General features: G+C 46.6%; 1 protein-coding gene across 1 annotated transcript in view; it reads right to left on the reverse strand.

The window, feature by feature from the left end:
* Window positions 1–842: 842 nt before the first annotated feature.
* LOC125947057 (translation initiation factor IF-2-like) overlaps window positions 843–19,489 on the reverse strand; it is a 550,732-nt gene continuing 532,085 nt past the window's right edge. Inside the window, exon 3 of the mRNA XM_049671370.1 lies at window positions 843–882. The gene's annotated coding sequence lies outside the window, so the exon portion shown is untranslated. The remainder of the gene's footprint in view (window positions 883–19,489) is intronic.

A 19,489-nucleotide genomic window follows, 5' to 3' on the forward strand; every position in this document is an offset into this window, starting at 1 on the left:
CGCTCGCTTCTTACGGCCTTCTCACCCGTCGGGGAAACAGTGGGAGAGTTTCTCAGCACGTTTCGCCACCCGTCGGCGGTAGGGGCGCTGCGACGCTGACCCTTACTAGGTGATAGGTGATAGGCTAGGTGACTATTTGTCGCCGCCCCGTTTCAAAGGGGATGCCAATAAATCATCATCATCAATCATCATTGCTCCCCTGCTCCGCGTACATGCGCTTGCCTTCGCGCTCGCACGATCGTTTTCCCGCGCATTTTATTCGGTGCTCTGTCAGTGTTGTTCAGTATGCAGTCACCCAGGCAGCATGACACCACTGGGCCAAGCATGGTCCAATGCTCGCAGAAATTGGTACGAATTTTGGCCCAATCCTGGCATCATGGCAAAGTGCAACCCGATCCAAGGCCCACCCACTGTGCGAGCCAAGATTGGCCGTACAGGTCGTCATTGTAGAATCCAATGTAGTTCAAGCATAGAGCCAGTGCACAGCCATCCTGTATCCAGTGTTTCAAGAACATCCAGTGCTCAGCCATTCTGTATCCAACATGTTTCAAGAACATCCAGTGCCAGCCATTCTGTATCCAACGTGTTCCAAGAATATCCAGTGCTCAGCCATTCTGTATCCAACGTGTTTCAAGAATACCCAGTGCTTAGCCATTTTGTATCCAATGAGTTTCAAGAAAATCCGGTGCTCAGCCATTTTGCATCCAGTGTGTTTCAAGCATAGCCTGTACTCAGCCATTCTGTTGCTTGTATGCTAGCTTACTGCCTATACAATTAGTAGCGAAGAAAACGTGATGGAAATGAGTGCGGGAAGGAAACTTCCTGCAGACACACGCACAGCATAAACGAAAATATAATTTATTTAGAATACTATTTACAGTACTATTTACAATACAATTCTTGAACTGATGAAGGCATCAGTAGGGGTGCTCAGCTCCAGGGGCAGCAGCAGGAGGAGGGGCAGGGGCTGCAAGAGCAGGGGCAGCAGCCGGACAGGAGAGGGCGACGGTGAACTTGCCAGGGACCTGAGGGCAAGGGTGGGGCAGGGAGAGGACAGCAGTGGGCAAGCAATGATTCCTGCCCCGAAGGGAGGGATCATCGGGCTGCTCCGCTGCAAGCGTTTCTGCGAAACGCCTCTTCCTGCCACCACCGCTGTCCACAGACCCTGGCAACCACTTAATGAAGTCTTGTGCTTGTGTCAGGTCGCCCCCCCCCCCTTTGCATAGATGACATCTGCACACAAACATGCAAAGACCACAATTAGTACATACAGCATGCACTGTAAAGATCACACACAATAGAACAGGCAAACACATTCAGCAAAGGAAAACCTTAACATGAATTCAAGAGACTTAGTGAAATAAGTTGCTAAGTCACACAGTTTATCTGACAGAATTTGCAACCGCAGCCAACCTTATTGAATCGAGGTTCAGAGCATGCTCAGCGGCGAAATGCAGGATACGCAAAGTAATGCTGTAGATAATTAAATGCTATCGCCTTCCCCGCCATGAAAATTCTTGATCCATTTACAGGATCTTCATCCCTGTTGCCTTCGTTGACATTCTTGTTTTTCCACCCTAACATAGCGTTAACGTCATCAGTGATGATCACACCATGTCTTTACCTGTGACTATCCGGCATACCTTCAAATTGATGAATGCCCTCTTCCCCTTCCTGATATGAAGGCTGTAAAGCACTTGGACGGGGTGCGCCATTACAGCCTTCATGGCATTCGATGCCACCTCGCGCAGCGACTTCCCTCCTATTTGCAGGAGGTGCTTGCGCTGCCAAAGACAAAAATTGCCAGAGATGTGGAAATCAGCATTGTATGTGACAAAGTTTTCAAGTTGAAAAATCTACCCAATACTACCAGAATATAATTTATTGCCAAGTGAAGTGAATTTTCAGCTCAGTGCAAAGCAAAACATTTTTGCTGGAAGAGGTTTGTGACACAATGCCCTTTAATTGTAAATGTGCTCTACAACACCTAAGCGTTACTGGAAGAAACACAAACACGAAGTGCACCAGGTCTTGTCTGTTCTGTGCATTTCATGTTTGTGTTTCATAAACCTTAGCACAGTAACTATGTTTCATAGTAACTACCTCTCCAAGCTTTCATTATCATTTGTAAGCGCACCAATTCTACTCCCATGCAAATTCCCAATGCATAATTAGGGGATGTGGCATTAGAGTGCAGGAAAGCCAGATCTACATACGTGTGGAACAGAACGGCTTAAAGGCATACCGACATGATATTTTCAGACCTTCACATTTTGCGTTAAAGCGATCGACTGACAACCAGTTTTTAAAGACCTAGTTTTGTGGTAACCAAAAGCTAGCCCTCAGCAATGTTTGCACCTGCAGCTTCGCAAATTGTGAAAGCAGCCTATCATTCTGCTTTCACAGGAGTGAGTGCAACTGCAGTTAACGGCCTACATTTTGGCCTTTTCAACCACTTTTGAAAATATAAAGCTGGTACAATAAGTTTTCATTGTCGTACAGACCTTCTTACATTTGTACAGCGTTTTCCCCCCCAAATACACACCTACATCATGGCTGCCTGGCCCCCGTTATCAGTATTCTGCAGATAGACTTACCAAGCCAACTCATCAAAAACATAGGCAGCGCCGCTTTCACTACAAACGAAGGCTTATCAGCATGGTATAGATTTGTTTTTTTTTCAGCCAGAAAGTGGGTAGCATCTGCACAGCAGTTACAAAATGTGTGGAGAAAGGTGCAAATGCAAAAAAAATGTCTGCCCTGTAAGGCACACTAATATGCGTGTGCCTTGCGCCACTGCAATCGTGTACAGCATCCCCCTCACCTGTGGCCGAGTGTATGTGGGACATTCAGGGCGGTGTGTAAACGTGCGCCTCAGGGAGCACCAAAATGCACTGTTTGCGCCTCGCATTTGGCAATTCGGGTGCACTGCAGAATTCTCTCAGACCAAGATTCTTTTTCGCCACACAGACCAATTGACTCATGAAATTTGCGAGGCCTATGGAATACAGAAAGCAGGACCAGGTTGCATTAGTCAGCCTGCAATAGTCTTCCAAGAAAAAAATTTCCTTTTTAGACCACGCAAATCGTTGACATCAGAGCAGTGTGATGTTTTTTTTAAAATTCATTCTTGTTTAGTATCACCTGATCTAACCACGAGTGCATGTCATGAATTGTTCACTGCCTTGCAAGTGCATGCACAGTTCAAGTGTTCATAAACTCGTTCATTCAATAAGTTTTCCAGTTGAAAGTCATCACTTGTGGTGTGTCAAGTCTCCCTTCGTCTACGTTTTCAGTGCGCTGTGCCTTATTTACCATGAATCAATACCAAGTTGTTCTAGTTTTCCCTCCTCTTCAGGCCACTTATGCATCTTCATGTTTTTGCCATGTGGGGGCACAAAGGGTCATTTTTCGCAACTTTTGGGGAAGAATTCAAAATATAAATCCACATTTAATGAGAAAAACATGGCTTATTTTAACCAGTAGGATAGGTTATTTTTCCACAAGCGGTTTTCTCAATTCATGTTCTGAGCAGTTGTCTGTCCCTTTACGTAAAGGTGCCGGACTCTAAAACCCCAGAAATATACTGGCAAACCCCAGAGTGCACTAAACACCTCATTTATACTAGTTTTTCTACAGCCAGGTTTCGTTTAGCTTTCTCCCTCTCATAACGTCATGGCACAGAAGGCAACCACGTAAGACATCGGAACGTTTGACACTTGCTTCGACTTGCTTGTCGAAAGGATGTTTCGGCTTCTACACAGAAGCCTTGTTCACTGACTATTATTGATTTCATTTAGCTACAACAGGCATATGGCCAACGACTATGTCAGTGAACAAGGCTTCATGGGGAAGGCAGAATATTGTCACGAGCCTCTAGAAGTAGACTTGAAGGTTTAATAACTCGTACAGCAGCTGGCTCTCGGAAGACGCGACCGTCGGGACTGGCTCGAGCAGAGAAGGGGGCGCGCGGTCTTCTTTCTTCTCTTGGGCTCGACCCACTACCTACAGGTGGCAATATCCCCCCCTCCGAACAAAAGCATCGCGTCGATGCTAAAAAAATAGGCGTAGAAGACAAAGAAGAAGGCAGGCAAAGCGAAAGTACACAAAAAAAGATAGCCGTCACGCCGGCACAGTCAATGAACCAAGAAGCAATCTCCCAAAGATAAATGAAAAGTAGAAACAAAGAAGGGAATGAGAAAAAAAAACGAAAACAAAAAAAGTTACGGACGCACAATGTACGGCTTCATGCGCACAACATGAACTATGTCTGAGCTCGGTTGTCTTTGTGTCCTACCAGTGTTGCCAGGTCCGATGAGGGGGCGTAGCCAAAAGCTAAAGAAGTTGTAGCCCAAATGTAGCCAAACAGAAAAAAGTGCAAAATATTTCGTAGCCAAATATAGCCATTTTTATTTGCAATTTTATTTGTGTATGCATTTTCACATTCGACTACGTCAATCTTTTTTTTTTTGCACAACCGGTTGTAAGAAAATGTCCGTGCCGCCATGACGGTCGGCCCTCTGCATCAACAACAGCGACATCATGTTTGCACAGATACTTTTTGGGTGGTCCCGGAAGCTCTTAAGTTCCAGCGAATCGCTGCATGAGAGCGAATAATTGCTTTTATTTTATGACAGATAGAACTGAGTTATTATTTTTAGTTATTTACAGTAATACTAACTACGAACTCTGCTTTTTAGCTGTCGTGGACACAAAATAATGTTCAGCGTCATCTATCTCTCACGTTATCTATGCCTACGGCGTAGAAGTTCAGCTGTCCAGCGATCTGCGACGGCGACGTGTTCACGGCTTCTTTTTTGATGAGCTAAAACAATTATTTTACGCTATGATATCTCGCGTTATTTGTTTCATCGTCCTATTTTGTTTTCTGCTTTTTTTGTTTTTGTTTTTCAATTAGCTAGGCCCGGATTAGCTGGGACACACACGACATATAGTGTCAATTTAAATAACATGGCCGGTCTCTAACACGCCAAGAATATGCGTTAAGAAAAGGGACAGGCAACAGGTGCCACTCACTGTCTGATTCAGTGTACTGCGCAAACCGGCGCACTAGTGTAAGAAGTGCGCAGTCATTTTCGGCGACGAGCACGTCCCGAACTAACTCGCTCGAAATGGTAAAAGCCGCGACGGCGCACAAAGAGCAATGGTAAACAACAAATTGATAACAGTGGTGATGCTGTGAAAACCGGTTACTGTCAAAAAGCAAACCATGTCGATGGCTAATAAAGTTTTAGAATAGGGGCCTCTAAAGCTTGGGGCCTCAAAGAGCTTTGCGGGTGTTATCGTTGGGGCATGCAAGAATGAAGAGTTTTGGAATAGGCGTTTTGCGTTTGCGGATAGCGTGTTGCGTTTGCAGCGTCACTACGGCGTCAAGGAAAAGCTGTTATAAATATTAAAATAAGATATATCATTTTATGATAAGAAAAGTAATTTAGACTTTCGTGTTTTCGCCTTTAATTACAATTTAGAACTTATTCTATTAGCAGCATGCAACTTGTTGCGCTTAGTTTTCAGCAACCAACTTTACGCACCTTCACCCAGCCAAGTCAATCCGTGATAGGCCTACGAGCCATGAACTCGACAATTGAATTTGGAATCAGCGGCGTATAATGAATCAATGTTCATTACACATGTTGACAGAAAGCGATAACCGCAATCACTTCTTCTAGCTTACGAACTTCACGCATTACCACGAATCGAGCCCAGTTTTGTGCTAGGTTAGAGCCGTCGCTTCGATGGGCGCCGCCATGTTTGTTGACAAAAGCTTTTGGGGCATCTTTTGGGGCTCCTGCTAAATCGCTGAAATAGCGTGCCTGACGCAAAATCCAAGCACATTTCGCGCCTTGCGCATGCGCAGTGGCTTCGACGCTATTTCTTTGGGCCCCCAATAGTTTGAGGCCCCTATTCTAAAACTCTCTAATAATTGCTGGGGTTTTACGTGCCAAAACCACGATATGGCATGACGCAGTGGGGGACTCGGGATTAATTTTGGCCACCTAGGGTTCTTTAACGTACACCTAAGTACACGGGTGTCCCTGCATTTCGCCTTGATCGGAATGCGCCCGCCGTGGCCGGGAATCAAACCCGCGTCATCGAGCCAGCAGCACGACACCTCACAAGCTAAGACGGTGGGTGAAGTTCACGTCACGTGGTGCACTGATGTCATCGTGGCCAACATGTTTCGATATTGGCAGAACACAACGTCATTGCATCCATGACGTTACGGGTAAACCATCTAGAAGTAAAAGCACCAGAACCCTCCTTTGGCTCGGGGTCTTGGTCCAATTCTTTTTTATACGTTCTCGCATACTTGGCCCACTTCCCTATGTTTGGATTGTCCACTCTGAGGAGGATCCGATCTTACGTCCAACCTATCGAAATCAATCTCGAATCTAAGCACGAAGAAAAATTCATCTAGCAGGAAAAGGAAAATGGCAGTACAGCTTCGCGCCAGAAAGGTGGAGTAGGTCGAAAGCTGTGCCCGTCGCGATGCTTCATCCAGAAGACATGGCCATGAACACACTGGAGAGTATCGTCCACCCGTGCTTCCCTTCGTTCATGTCGGCTCCACGATCGCCCGACGACCCCTACGCTATGTTATTCTTCTCCCTTCCTGAGCATAGCCATGTTAGTACAGTGTACTGTGAAAAATCCACTACTGCCAGGTTCATCCCGATGCCCGGGGATCGGGTGCCTAACGGCCAAGCAGGGTGTAAGTTTAAGTGCATCAAGGATCAAAGCCACCGGCTCAGACAACAGTCCAGAGAAGGAAAGAAAGGCGGGGGGGGGGGGTCATTTCGCGCACGCACACACGCACAGCCACGCGGCCGTCTCAGCCAGCTACAACACAGCCTTCGAGATTTTCTTCTACCCGATCAGAGCCACCTCTGGAGCATGAATTAGGGCGCCACTTATAGCCCAAACACAGCCAAGTCGCAGATTTTCAGTAGCCCAAATATAGCCACATAGCCAACTCGTCCAAGTCGACGCCAAAAAATTTTTCCCGTAGCCCAATTTGGCTATATATAGCCAAACCTGGCAACACTGTGTCCTACTCCGTGTCTGCGATGATGTGTCCGGAACTACTTCGTAGTGTACGTCACTGACGCGGCGGAGCACTTAATACGGACCGAAATACCGGCTCAGCAGCTTTTCACAGAGGCCACGACGGCGAACGGGGGTCCACACCCAAACTTGGTCCCCGGGGTTGTAGGACACGTCCCTGTGGCGGATGTTGTAGCGTCGTGCATCTGCCTGCTGCTGCTGGCCGATATGCAGCCGCGCGAGCTGCCGAGCTTCCTCAGCAAGCTCTGCAAATTCCTCGGCGCCAGTTGTTAATAGGTCAGCGTCTTGACACGGCAGCATAGCGTCCAGCTTCGTCTGGACTTCGCGACCGTAGAGAAGGCGAAAGCGCGTGAAGCGCGTCGTCTCTTGCACGGCGGTGTTATACGCGAAGGTCACGTAAGGCAAGAACCGATCCCATGTTTTGTGTTGAACGTCGATGTACATTGCGAGCATGTCTGTGACCGTCTTATTCAGTCGCTCGGTAAGTCCGTTGGTCTGCGGATGGTACGCGGTCGTCTTGCGATGCCTGGTGTTGCTCTATTCAAAGACCTCGTCCATAAGCTGCGCTGTGAATGCTGTCCCTCTGTCAGTTATTAAAGTGGAGGGAGCACCATGACGCAAGACGATGTGGCGCATGAAGAAGTGCGCTACCTCTGAGGACGTGGCTCATGGGATCGCCTGCGTCTCAGCATAGCGTGTTAAATAATCAGTCGCGACGATCACCCATTTGTTGCCGTCGGCAGAAAGTGGAAACGGTCCGAGAATGTCCATGTCGACTTGGTCGAAAGGCGTGTGAGGTGCTTCAATTGGCTGAAGTAAGCCAGCCGGTTTAACGGATGGTGTCTTGCGGCGCTGGCATTCACGACAGCCTTTAACGTACTGTTTGATGCTTGCCGAAAGCCCGGGCCAATAGTACATTTCGCTTACTCTAGCGAGTGTTCGTGAAAAGCCTAAATGACCAGATGTTGGTTCGTCATGGCAAGCGAAGAGGATGTCGTCGCGCATGTCCCTTGGAACCACCAGGAGGTAAGCACGGCTGGTCGAACGAGCATTCTTCTTATAAAGCACGTTATCTCGCAGACAGAAGGACGTCAGCGAGCGGGACAGATGGCGTGGTATGGTTGTGTCGCGACCCTCTAAATGATCGATGATCGGTCGAATCTCAGCGTCGTCACGCTGCCGTCTGCTCAAGTCCGACGAACTAATGGCGCCCAGGAAGCCGTCATCATCCTCTGTTTCCTGACTGGCAGGATCAATGGGTGCGCGGGACAGCGTGTCAGTGTATTCATGCTTACGACCAGACTAATAAACGATGGTGATGTCAAATTCCTGTAGCCGCAAGCTACACCGTGCCAGTCGTCCTGAAGGGTCGCGCATGCTTGCCAACCAACAGAGGGCATGGTGGTCCGTCACTACTTTGAAGGGACGACCATAGAGATAGGGGCGAAACTTGATGATCGCCCACACGACCGCGAGGTACTCCTTCTCCGTAGTCGAATAATTCGCCTCGGCACGGGACAGGGAGCGGCTGGCATACGCTATAACTCTTTCCACTCCATCTTGAAGCTGGACGAGCACTGCACCAAGGCCAATGCTACTGGCGTCGGTATGCACCTCAGTATCAGCATCATCGTCAAAATGTGCAAGAACGGGTGCTGACTGAAGGCGCTGTCGTAATTCAGCAAACGCTGCCTGTTGCTCATTATGCCACACAAATGGCGTATCGTCTCTTGTAAGGCGTGTCAGGGGTTCCGCTATCTTCGAAAAGCCTTTAATAAACCGGCGATAGTAGGCGCACAAACCCAGGAAGCTCCGCCGGATGGCCTTCTTATCGGCAGCAACTGGAAACGCGGCCACAGCGGCAAGCTTGTCTGGATCGGGTCGGACCCCTTTGGTGCTTACTAGGTGACCGAGGAACTTGAGCTCTTCGTAACAAAAGTGGCACTTTTCGGGCTTAAGTGTGAGGTCTGCCGATCGGATGGCTTCTAGCACACTCCGTAGGCGGTGAAGATGCTGCTCGAATGTTTCAGAGAAGATGACCACATCATCCAGGTACACAAGACAGGCCTGCCACTTCAATCCAGTAAGGACAGTGTCCATCATTCGCTGGAAAGTCGCCGGGGCTGAACACAAGCCAAAAGGAAGCACTCGAAATTCATAGAGCCCATCTGGAGTCACAAAGGCTGTTTTCTCGCGGTCGCGTTCGTCTACCTCGATTTGCCAGTACCCGCTTTTTAAATCGAGAGAAGAAAAATAGTGGGCACGCCGTAGTATATCTAACGAGTCGTCGATACGCGGCAGCGGGTACACGTCCTTTTTAGTCACGTTGTTGAGCTTGCGGTAGTCGACACAGAAGCGTAGCGTCCCGTCTTTCTTTTTGACAAGAACGACCGGAGACGACCACGGGCTGTTGGAAGGTTCGATGACGCCATCGTCAAGCATCTCCCGGACTTGCGTTCTCTTGCCGATCTCCCGGCTTCGCGTTCTCTTGCCGACACGCGGTAAGGCTACTGGTGTATCGGGCGTGCGTCTTCGTACGTGATGATCCTGTGTTTAGTGATGGCAGCCTGGCGTACCTTGGAAGAATGTGCGAAGCAGGTCCTGAATTCAAGCAAGAGCTTGCGCAGTGCTGTCTGGCTTTCGTTGGACAGTTCAGAATTGATGTCGAGATGGCCCAGAGACGTGTCTGCTGCCTCCACTACTTCTGACGTGAAACAGTTGTTAACGTTTGCTATTGCGCCTGCAAACGCTAACGAAGTGCCGCGGAACAGGTGTTGGTGCTCGCAGCTAAAGTTGGTAAAAAGCAATTGCGAATGACCCGCACGAATCTGTATAACACTGCGAGCCACACAAATACCTTGCTTCAGTAGGTGTTCCAAGTTACTTTCGGCCACCGCTTCTCCATCGCGTAAGCCACAGCATGTGACGTCGACGAGGACACTGGCTCGTGGAGGAAGCGTTACAGTGTCAGCAGAAACACGAAGTACGTCGTCGCGCCCAATACCAGGAATCTGGGACATCGCCGAACAGCGCCTCTAGCGGCCGCCTCTGAAAACATGCGCATTTTCTATGGGAGAGCGTCGTTTTTCCCAAATAACTAATCATAGAAGCCATCTTTCAAAATATTATCGTGGAAATAGGCTCTAGGAGCTTAGCCCGACATCTCATGCAAGTGGTACCATTACTTACGACAGAAAACCCGTTCCAAATTGCGGGCGAAGTTCGAAGTATGGGAGTCTATGGAAAAGGCCAAATTTTGGAGGCTTTTTTGGCCAGTAAAAAAGCAATTTGCGTTGAGCCTATTGCATCGATCGACGTATTATTGGGGATTTATCAACTTCAATGACTCGGCTTTCAGCTAGTTGCAGCAGCAACTCTTGAAATGGCAAAAAAGTCGTTCCAAGATCGCAGTTTTCATAACAAGGTCGCATAATTTATTGTGGTACGTATATAAACCTAGTTTTTGCCTCCGGCAGCCCTCAAACCGATAGCCGAGCGTTCTGCGCGGCCACCGATTAGGATCGCTGATACCACGATTGGCAGTTCGCAGGTTCGAAGCCAGCGGCGCCGCTTTTTTTTATCACTTTGTCGCTGCTTAGTTTGGCCGTTTCCCGCCAGACGGCATATTCCGAAACGCATTTGTAACGTGCAACTCCGTAACGTGCAACTCCCAGAAGCGCTTGGGTTTAAAGTGGAAGGAAACATAAACAGATCAGCCGTAGAGATCAGCAAGAGACGATTAGAGTACTGGTGGAAAAAAAGTAGGGAAAAGATGGATGCGACCTGATCTCTTAAAATCATAGGCAGTGGTACAAGGTAAATTTTTGAAAAAGAAAAATAATGATAGGTATACAAAAATGCTAGATAAAGAACATGTATAGTATACCTGATTAAATCAAGCAGGCTAGGTGACTATTTGTCGCCGCCCCGTTTCAAAGGGGATGCCAATAAATCATCATCATCATCATCATCATTCATTTAGTTGCGGTTCTTGTTTCGTTTCCTTCTACTGTACCAACGTCTTCATAAAAAAATAGCTGCCTGGTTTCGTGAACATGCGAACGTGCTTCCAAACTTCTTTTGCACTTTAGGTGTAATGTATTTTAGACAATAAACCCAACTTTGTGTTTTCAAAGTTAATTTCTTTCTTAAGGCAAATATTTATGAAGACATTACTAAGAAATATTTTTGCCTATTCAGCTATGTCATGGAAAGGCGTGTTTGTGCGACTTTTGTTCAGCCTGAAACGTACCACAAAAATAAATAGCTTCCCGTGAGTGCAATTAAAAGACGCAGAAGTAGAAAACTTGGCTGCAGCCCCAGACGTAGTATTCTTACAAAGGAATACAGAAGCTATTTGACTAAGTATATTTGCATTATATCAAAGCAGAATTTTTGCGTACCGGATCTTCGGTGCAAATGAAGGCTGTCCGAATTATTTCACAAGCTTTTTTGCTTAGTACAAACCAATACCTCGAAACATAAACATTCTATCCTCAATATGCAGCGCACGTGTCTTATCATTTGAACCATTCCCATATACCTTCACGAAATTCCCGAAATACTAAAGGTCTTCATATCCTTTTACCACGACGTACGCAGAGGAGTATTGGCACCGGGGCGTGTTAATGTAGTTTGTCGTGTAAAAATAGAGAACTATTCCAATCACAGACCACACCCTTTTTGAGTTATGCCCAGAAAGCGTTGCAATAAGACATTTTTTTCGGCTAGAATCACCAAAGTTACTATGGCATTCTGCTGTTCTGTTCTTAACTAACTCTATTGCTGAATTAGATCGCAGCACCATGATATAATTACTGGTACAATTCTTCAGTAATTCTGTAAGAATTTTCTCCTACGCTAAATTTAACGTGTTTGGACAATTGAAGAAACATGAGAAAGGACCGTGAGGCTTGCAGAAATGTTCCCTTATTAGAATCGTTTATCACCCATATCGGTACGGTGGTATTGTCATGATCACTCCAGCGTCCATGGACACCATTTATCACTTTACTGCCTGTAAAAAAAGAATACAAAAGTGTCGTTCCTTGTGCGTGAGTAGCACAATCGCAGCTGATCTTTTCATATGGGCCCACTAAGCTACACCTTCCCTTTTCTGCCATGGTGCCACAAGAGATGTCAATTTCACCCTTGAATTTCTCCCTTTTAGTTTGCTAGAAAGTATAGGGACGTACACAAGACGAACAGGCGAAGTTTTGAAGTAGTCCTGAAATTTTAGTAAAATTTCATAGGCAATGTTATTATCCTTTATTTGTTTACATATTTATTACACCTGATTGGTGATAATAATGACGTGCTACATTTCACAAGCTTTTTTGCTTGTGAAATGTTCACTTCTTCTACTTAATAAGTCATGTCTGAGTCTGCTGTCCTGAAAATTAACCAGGTGTAAGCACTGCATGACGTTGGCTGGAAGGCCATTCATTAAAAAAAATTGTGTGCAGAATAAAGAAAATGCAGGTGTTCAATCGCACAGTCGCCGCCAAAAGTTTACGCGGCCGAGGTTCTGCGAATAAGTTCATCTTCAACGCAGCTACCCCGCAGCCAATAAAACTATGCAAAACTTTTGTTTTGTTTACTCTAGACCAGTATACGCTGTAAATCCGAATACTACGATGCGTGACTAAGGCGTAGAAATATAAATATTTTTTCACCTTCCGGGGTACGAAAGCTTGTGACGCTGACTATACGTTCTGAAGGCGAGGTTGCTTTTTAGCTTATTCGTGATGACAAGCGCCGAGCTCTTGGTGATGGGATATTGGAGCGTAGAATTGTAGAACTTGTGCAAGCTCAGGCGACTTCACGACGCAAACCTAGCGATAGAAGCTCAGAAGGAGGAATAAACATTTATTGTAGAGCCAGCACTTTATGGTGGCCGGGCCTAAGCCTCCCATGAGGGGACGTCGAGGGCTTGCCTCGCCGCCGCCTCACGGGCTTGCTGGGTCGCCCAGGTTTGGTCGTCGAGGGCGGAGCTCCACAGAGCCTCACGCAACCTCGACGAGGGGGTCGTGGTGTTAATGCATGTGTACAGGGCTGGGCACTCCAACAGCACATGCGGGAGCGTAGCCGGGTGAGTGCCAAAGCACCGGCAGTTGGGTGTACTGTAGACTTCAGGGAATATAAGGTGGAAGCGGGCGAGTGAAGGGTACGTATTTGTTTGTAGCAGACGCAGGGTGGTAGCCTGCGCCCAGCTGAATTTGGGGTGAGGTGGGGGGAAAGGTCGGCACAGCATGCGTTTAGTTTATTAACACTGATGATAGATGAATAGTCAGAGTAAATGAATGTTACTGTCTAATTCTGGACAGACTCGAGTGTAATGCATACGTTCTAGATCACTGCAGGTTCCATACTAATTCCATACTACGCATTCCTATTCGAATTTTGGCCTGTATTAAGCCTACCCAGTCTTAAGTAATCAAAATAGGTAGGAAATTGTTTCTTGGGATGTAGCCGAGGCCATGGTAGATGTGATTAGTAATGCGCTATATGTGAGTAGGCTGACTGGGTTATTGCATGAAGTGCGCCAACGTACCTACGTAAAGCCATGGTGGAAATTATGGAGCCCTTTATTGTAAATATATTGAAGTCATCTGAGAGTGTCTCTGGTAAAAAGTTATATGTTTATTAATATGAGGACTGATTAGCCTTCTGTTAAGCTGTTAGGAAAAATGCCATGTACGAAGTGCTATTGTGGTTAAAATTACAACGTTATCAGCGCTTCCAAAAGAAAGTGACTGCACAAGTCCATTTTTCTCGGGCGTTCATGTCACCTAGGTATCACCGCCTGACCCAAGACCTTTATGTTTTAAAATCTGCCCCGATGACGTAAGTTACGTTGCGGAAAAAAATAAATACCCTTTCTAAAGAATGAGCCATAACAGCTTCCCGACAAAGCGCAGTACGTTGCCGCAAGTCGTCATTTGTGATAACGATAAGAGCGACAGCCCGTCGTTAAAAATGACTTGTCACTCCCCGGTTTTTCTTTTTTGCTTCAAGGATGCAACTAACCCGTACAAGGGTAATCCCTCCCTTCGCATGATGCTTGCGACCTTTCTGGTTCTGGACAAGCGCGTTGTCTGTGTATATTTCAGGCGCTTGGCATCCGAAAGGCTTAAACCTTTAAACAGCGAAAGGCTGTCACAGTCGCTTCGGTAGCTGCACGGAAAGCGCGGACAATCAGTCTACTTCAGCACACGCGCTCTCAACCAAGACATATTTGCGAGAAAGGGGCTCCTATATTACCCATAGCGAGAAATGTATCCACAAATTACACGTCATTATCCCGATGTGTTTATGAGCCGCACTCTGGGCCTGTATTCCGTATTATGACAAAAAATATAGTTTGTGCAGTGTCAGTAGCCTAAACATAAAACAGGAAATTGAAGTCCTCACATCAACTATCATATATCATAAATTGAAAGAAATAAAACTGAAACTGTACTTCATAATACTCGCACTGCAATCTTTTATGCATGTGATTCATTTCGATTTCCTATCTGTTCCAGGGTAGAAATATGCTGTTCAGTTGGTAAACACAGATTATTTTGCAAAATTTGCTAAGAATTTTTGCCTCCAACATGTGTTCCTATTGGTCATGCACATTTCTCTCTATCGAATATAAGGTCGAAACATCACAAAGTCGAATTGTGAATCATTTAAAAGTTGCAAGCTGGCTTCTCCACATAGGGGAAATGCCGTCGGAATTTGAGAATGTAATAATACAGAATCATTTGGTTGCATAAACTTCCTGGCTATAGGCATGTAATGAAAAGCTCAAATGTATTACACGGCTTTGTCTTTTCGTGGCAATTTCATCCACTGCATTTGTAAAGCAATGTACGTTTTTTTTTTATTTTAGCGCGTGAATCTAAAAACACAGAGCAACTTATTTACCAAAGCGATATAAGTTTCAAAAGCTTGTTAATTACGTTGTCATTTGAGCAAATAAAACGAGAGACTTTCATGTACAGACAAAATAAGCGGCTAAGAGGAACAACTGACTAGTTATTTCAGAAGAATAACTGAGTTTAGCTACGTAGTGTTAAACTATGTAGCTTTAAATAATGCGCATATTTTATACATCGCCGGATAGAGGTCATTGGAGATCCCTGGGCGAGGTCTTCGTCCTGCCATGGACATAAATATAGTCTGATGATGATGATGAAACATTGCCGGAGGTGACCACCTCTCATCCAAAAAATATTTTTTACAGTTTAATAATTTATTTATTTGCGCCGTCAGCACTCGAAGGCATTACGGAAGGAAGTGGGTTGAGCAGGCTAAACAAATAATGCAATGATTAAAAAGTAAGTTTCAAATCATATAATTTTAGCTGGTGGTACGTGGAAAAAAGTTCAGTGCGCACTACGAAGGCAGCTTTACAATTATACCATATTACCTGACCTTACAAAGAATTTAAAAGGCACCTAGTAAGTAATTAACAAATTCAGATTACACAACGTACGGTAGTTGATGTTGCATGAAACTTGCGTTTATTTGTACTCTTTATGATTTCTTTGGGGAGGCGATACCATTCAAGGGCTGTGTGAGGCCAGAAAAAGCTGAAGGAAGTTAATGTGACTAAATCTGATACGTATTTTGTACAGCTGATCAATACGATGCCATATATATGGTGACAGAGATACAGTCGTACGCGGATATATCAAGCCAACTTATAACGAATTATTCTGTATATCGAACAGCTGTAAAATCCCCTTGAAAATTCCATGCAAATGTATCGGGCTGGTGCACGCGTATAAAGAACGCTCGTTCACCAGCACATTCGATATATCGAACGTGGCGCCACGCAGAAGACCTCATAGTGCACTCCTTTGTACACTTTGAGGTATTCTGGCACCTGGAGGTGGAGAAGAGATAGTGCAGTCAGTTGAGCCCCGTCAGGCTGTTCAGATAGCCCTCATGCTACCTCGGACGTCAACATTCCTTCTATCCGATTTTGGAGGCGTCGTAGTGTGGGTTGAGTTCCTATTCACGAGTTTATTTTCCGCAAGCGATGGCCGCTACAAGTGTAAAGAAAGAATCAGCTTGGACTTTTCAATGAAGTTGAAAGTGAACCAGCATTTTTTTTTTGCGGGTAAATAAAGTGTGCTTGCTTTTTCCCCCCCATGTTGCGTGCAGTAAGTTAGCGGCTCTCAGATGCACTAACCGGTAAGCCACCGCTTACCCGAGGGCCTATTATTTTATATACCGAATTACCTATATAACGAACTTCTTGTGATCCCCCTCAGATTCGATATATCCGGGTTCGACTGTATCAGTTTACGGGTTACAAATTCAACTTTAGCTTTATTTGGGGTTAGAGTAGCTATTCAATCATAAGTTGAACATATAAAACGAGTGGAGTAAATTTCAGTTCTAATGAGGTAATAAATACAATGGAATTTCACACATTGGATGTATACTCAAATTTTGTTCCTATTAGTGTTTTCTATAGTAACATGAGAGAGGAGGGTGGTATTATAAGTGTACAGGAGCCAATAACCCAACGTTCGATCCGCAGTGTTACTAATATCGATATGCCCGGTAAGATTAGCGGTAATAGGTTGACCAGGTAAGATTAGCGGTACTATGAACACGTGAATACTTTTACGAATATACAGGCTGTAACTCCGTGTTGTTAAGTAAGTAATACCCGTGTCACACGGGCGTTTGGAAGGCCTTCCAACCGATAGTGAGTTGACTCAAAGGTCAAGTTCGAGCTGCTACACGTGCGGTTTGCAGGCCGCCGAGTCAATAGTCTATCGAGTCAACGGAGCACCCTACAACTCTATTGAAATCTGGATGGCCTTTGAGCAACGGAAGCGGAAACAGCGCGAACATGCCGTCTCGTTCACAGTGTGCTCGTACTCATGTTTAGAAAGAACAAATCCAACCAAAATGCTCTAAAAATACTATACATGAGTGTTAATTATTATTCAATAAACTATTTTCGCCACTTCATATGTGCGAACTGCACATACTCTCGACAACAGCGACGTGCTTGTGTTCATTCCTTCCTCCATGTTGTCTAGTACACTCTCCCTCTACTCCATCTGTTACCGGATTCCGTCATATCGCCGCCATTTCGCAACATAAAATAAATTATAGCGTTTTTAAGTGGTTTTAATGTTCTTTAACTTTTGGTTACATGAAAACGAAAATAAAGATCCGCAGCGCCACACAATTTTGCGAGAAACGCCTGAACCACTCAACGGCCTTTCAAAAGTGCCGTGTAGCAGCGCGACAACTCCTTCGAGTCGATAGAGTTATGGCGTTTCGAAGGCCGTCGACTGGAAGGCCTTCCAAATGTACCCGTGTGACACAGGTATAAGTCGAAGAGTTGTTTTGAATGGTAGTTGCTAACATGATGTTGCTGCTACGTCTGGTGTGCCGCAAGGCTCCGTGTTGGGGCCGATTCCTTTCCACTTTTTTAATGCGAAAGCATTATATGCCCCATTACGCGAAAACCCGTAGTTGTAGTCGGCGGCGTGACCGATTGACGCTACCAAAGATGGCCGACGGCAAAGAGTAAAAACGCGTAAAAAATGCTCAAATTGATGACAAATTTAGCAGGCAGGTTCATGTAAAGAAAGTAAACTAATCCCTTTGAAAAGAAAAATAGGTGAATTTTGATCTGGGCGGGAATCGAAACCGGGCCTGCGGGGCGCGGAGGAGACCCGACTTTGTCCCCTACGACCGGATAAACTCATCCTAGCCAACTCATCCTAGCTCGACTCGCAACTCCCGCTCCACCGCTACTCCGAATTCCGTCGCTGCCGAAAATGTATGCAGCCATCTACGCCTCAAGCTCTGGCGAGGAGCCCCAACTCTCTGCCCTACGCCACCCCAAGCTACCCATCAACGATCATAAAATCATCCTCCGTCCCCGTGGCGGCCTCAACCTTCGGACCGTGAACGGCGTTGCGCTTCGCGATGGGATTCTGCAAGCAGCCCGCCTCGGACACCAAGAGGCCAAGCCAGACACCGTAATCATCAACACCCTCCAACACGTCGTCCTCATCAACACTTCCGATCCACAACGCCGACACCACTACCTCGAACATGACTTTTCGAACAAGACTGGGTGCCCAAGCACATCTACTACTCCTCTGCACTATATAGGTGCTACATCTGAAACAGCCTGAAACCGTAGCCATCTCCTGAAACAGCCCTCCAACCGTACCAAGCCTATGGCCTGATCCCACTCCTGGACCAGACTCAGGCAACCCCCAGTTCCAGTCCCCCAAAAAAGTTGTTGCAGTTTCACCTGAAAGGTGAAGCACCAATGGCGATAGCAACTTAGTAGAGAGCTATACGGAGTAAGGATAGTAGTTTTATCAGCTGTATAAACTTGGACATGCAGCAGCACCGGCAACACGCAGAACTGTTGTCGACGCCGCCGGCGTTTTGCCCGCGTTCGCTCAAAATGCGTGCGGCGTTGGTGACTGTTGCCGGAGACTCTGATATAAATAGGCACTTGGTGCCGCAGCTAAACGTCGCCTCCCTTCCCTGCCCCTCCCCCCCTCCCCCACAGCCTTTCGCGCGTCGGAAGAAGGTACGTTTACTCTACATATATGGTGATTGTAGAGGAGGAAAGAGACGCCTACTTCTGCAGCCCTTAAGGGAGCACAGCGCAGAACGCGCGTTTGTTCTCCGCCGTGCGTTCACTCCCCGTGAAAGCGCGCGTCCCTCGCGCTCTTTCACTCGCACATACAGCGTTCGGCGGCGCGCGGCGACGATTTCATCTCCATTGACGTCATACGGAACCTCACGGCGACGGCGACGCCGACGGCAGAAATCTGCTTTTGAGTGTCCATATAATTGCTATCGCAATAAAACGTTGCGAGGCGAGAAGGTGGTAAAGACTTCTGACGCTGCTCGACGAGTTTCCCGTTCTGATCTCGTCGAAAACGTCCGAGCCGCCCCCAGAGGCCCTGGCGACAGTCACCAACGCCGCGCGCGTTCGGTGCGAACGCGGGCAAAACGGCGACGGCGTCGACAACAGTTCTGCGCGTTGCGGGTGCTGCTGCATCTCCAAGTTTATACAGCTGATAAAACTACTATCCTTACTCCGTATAGCTCTCTACTAAGTTGCTATCGCCATTGGTGCTTCGCCTTTCGGGTGTCTCCTTGCCTGACCCCTTGTATTTATGTCGAATTGAACGCCGCGGAGCGCTCCTTCGAGTTACGAACTCGTGGGCAAGCGAGTGCGTTCAGACGTTTAGCGCGTTTTCATTTGGCCTCGCTATAGTGCCTAGAATATACTTATATTCTAGGCACTATAGCCTCGCCGAAGCGCCGTTAGAACGCAGGGGTAAACTTGCACGGAGGCGGAACGTGCGGAAAAAACGTTTCACCCAGTGGCGTAGCCAGGGGGGGGGGG

This window comes from Dermacentor silvarum, chromosome 7 (assembly GCF_013339745.2).
Source record: "Dermacentor silvarum isolate Dsil-2018 chromosome 7, BIME_Dsil_1.4, whole genome shotgun sequence".
Taxonomy (NCBI): domain Eukaryota; kingdom Metazoa; phylum Arthropoda; class Arachnida; order Ixodida; family Ixodidae; genus Dermacentor; species Dermacentor silvarum.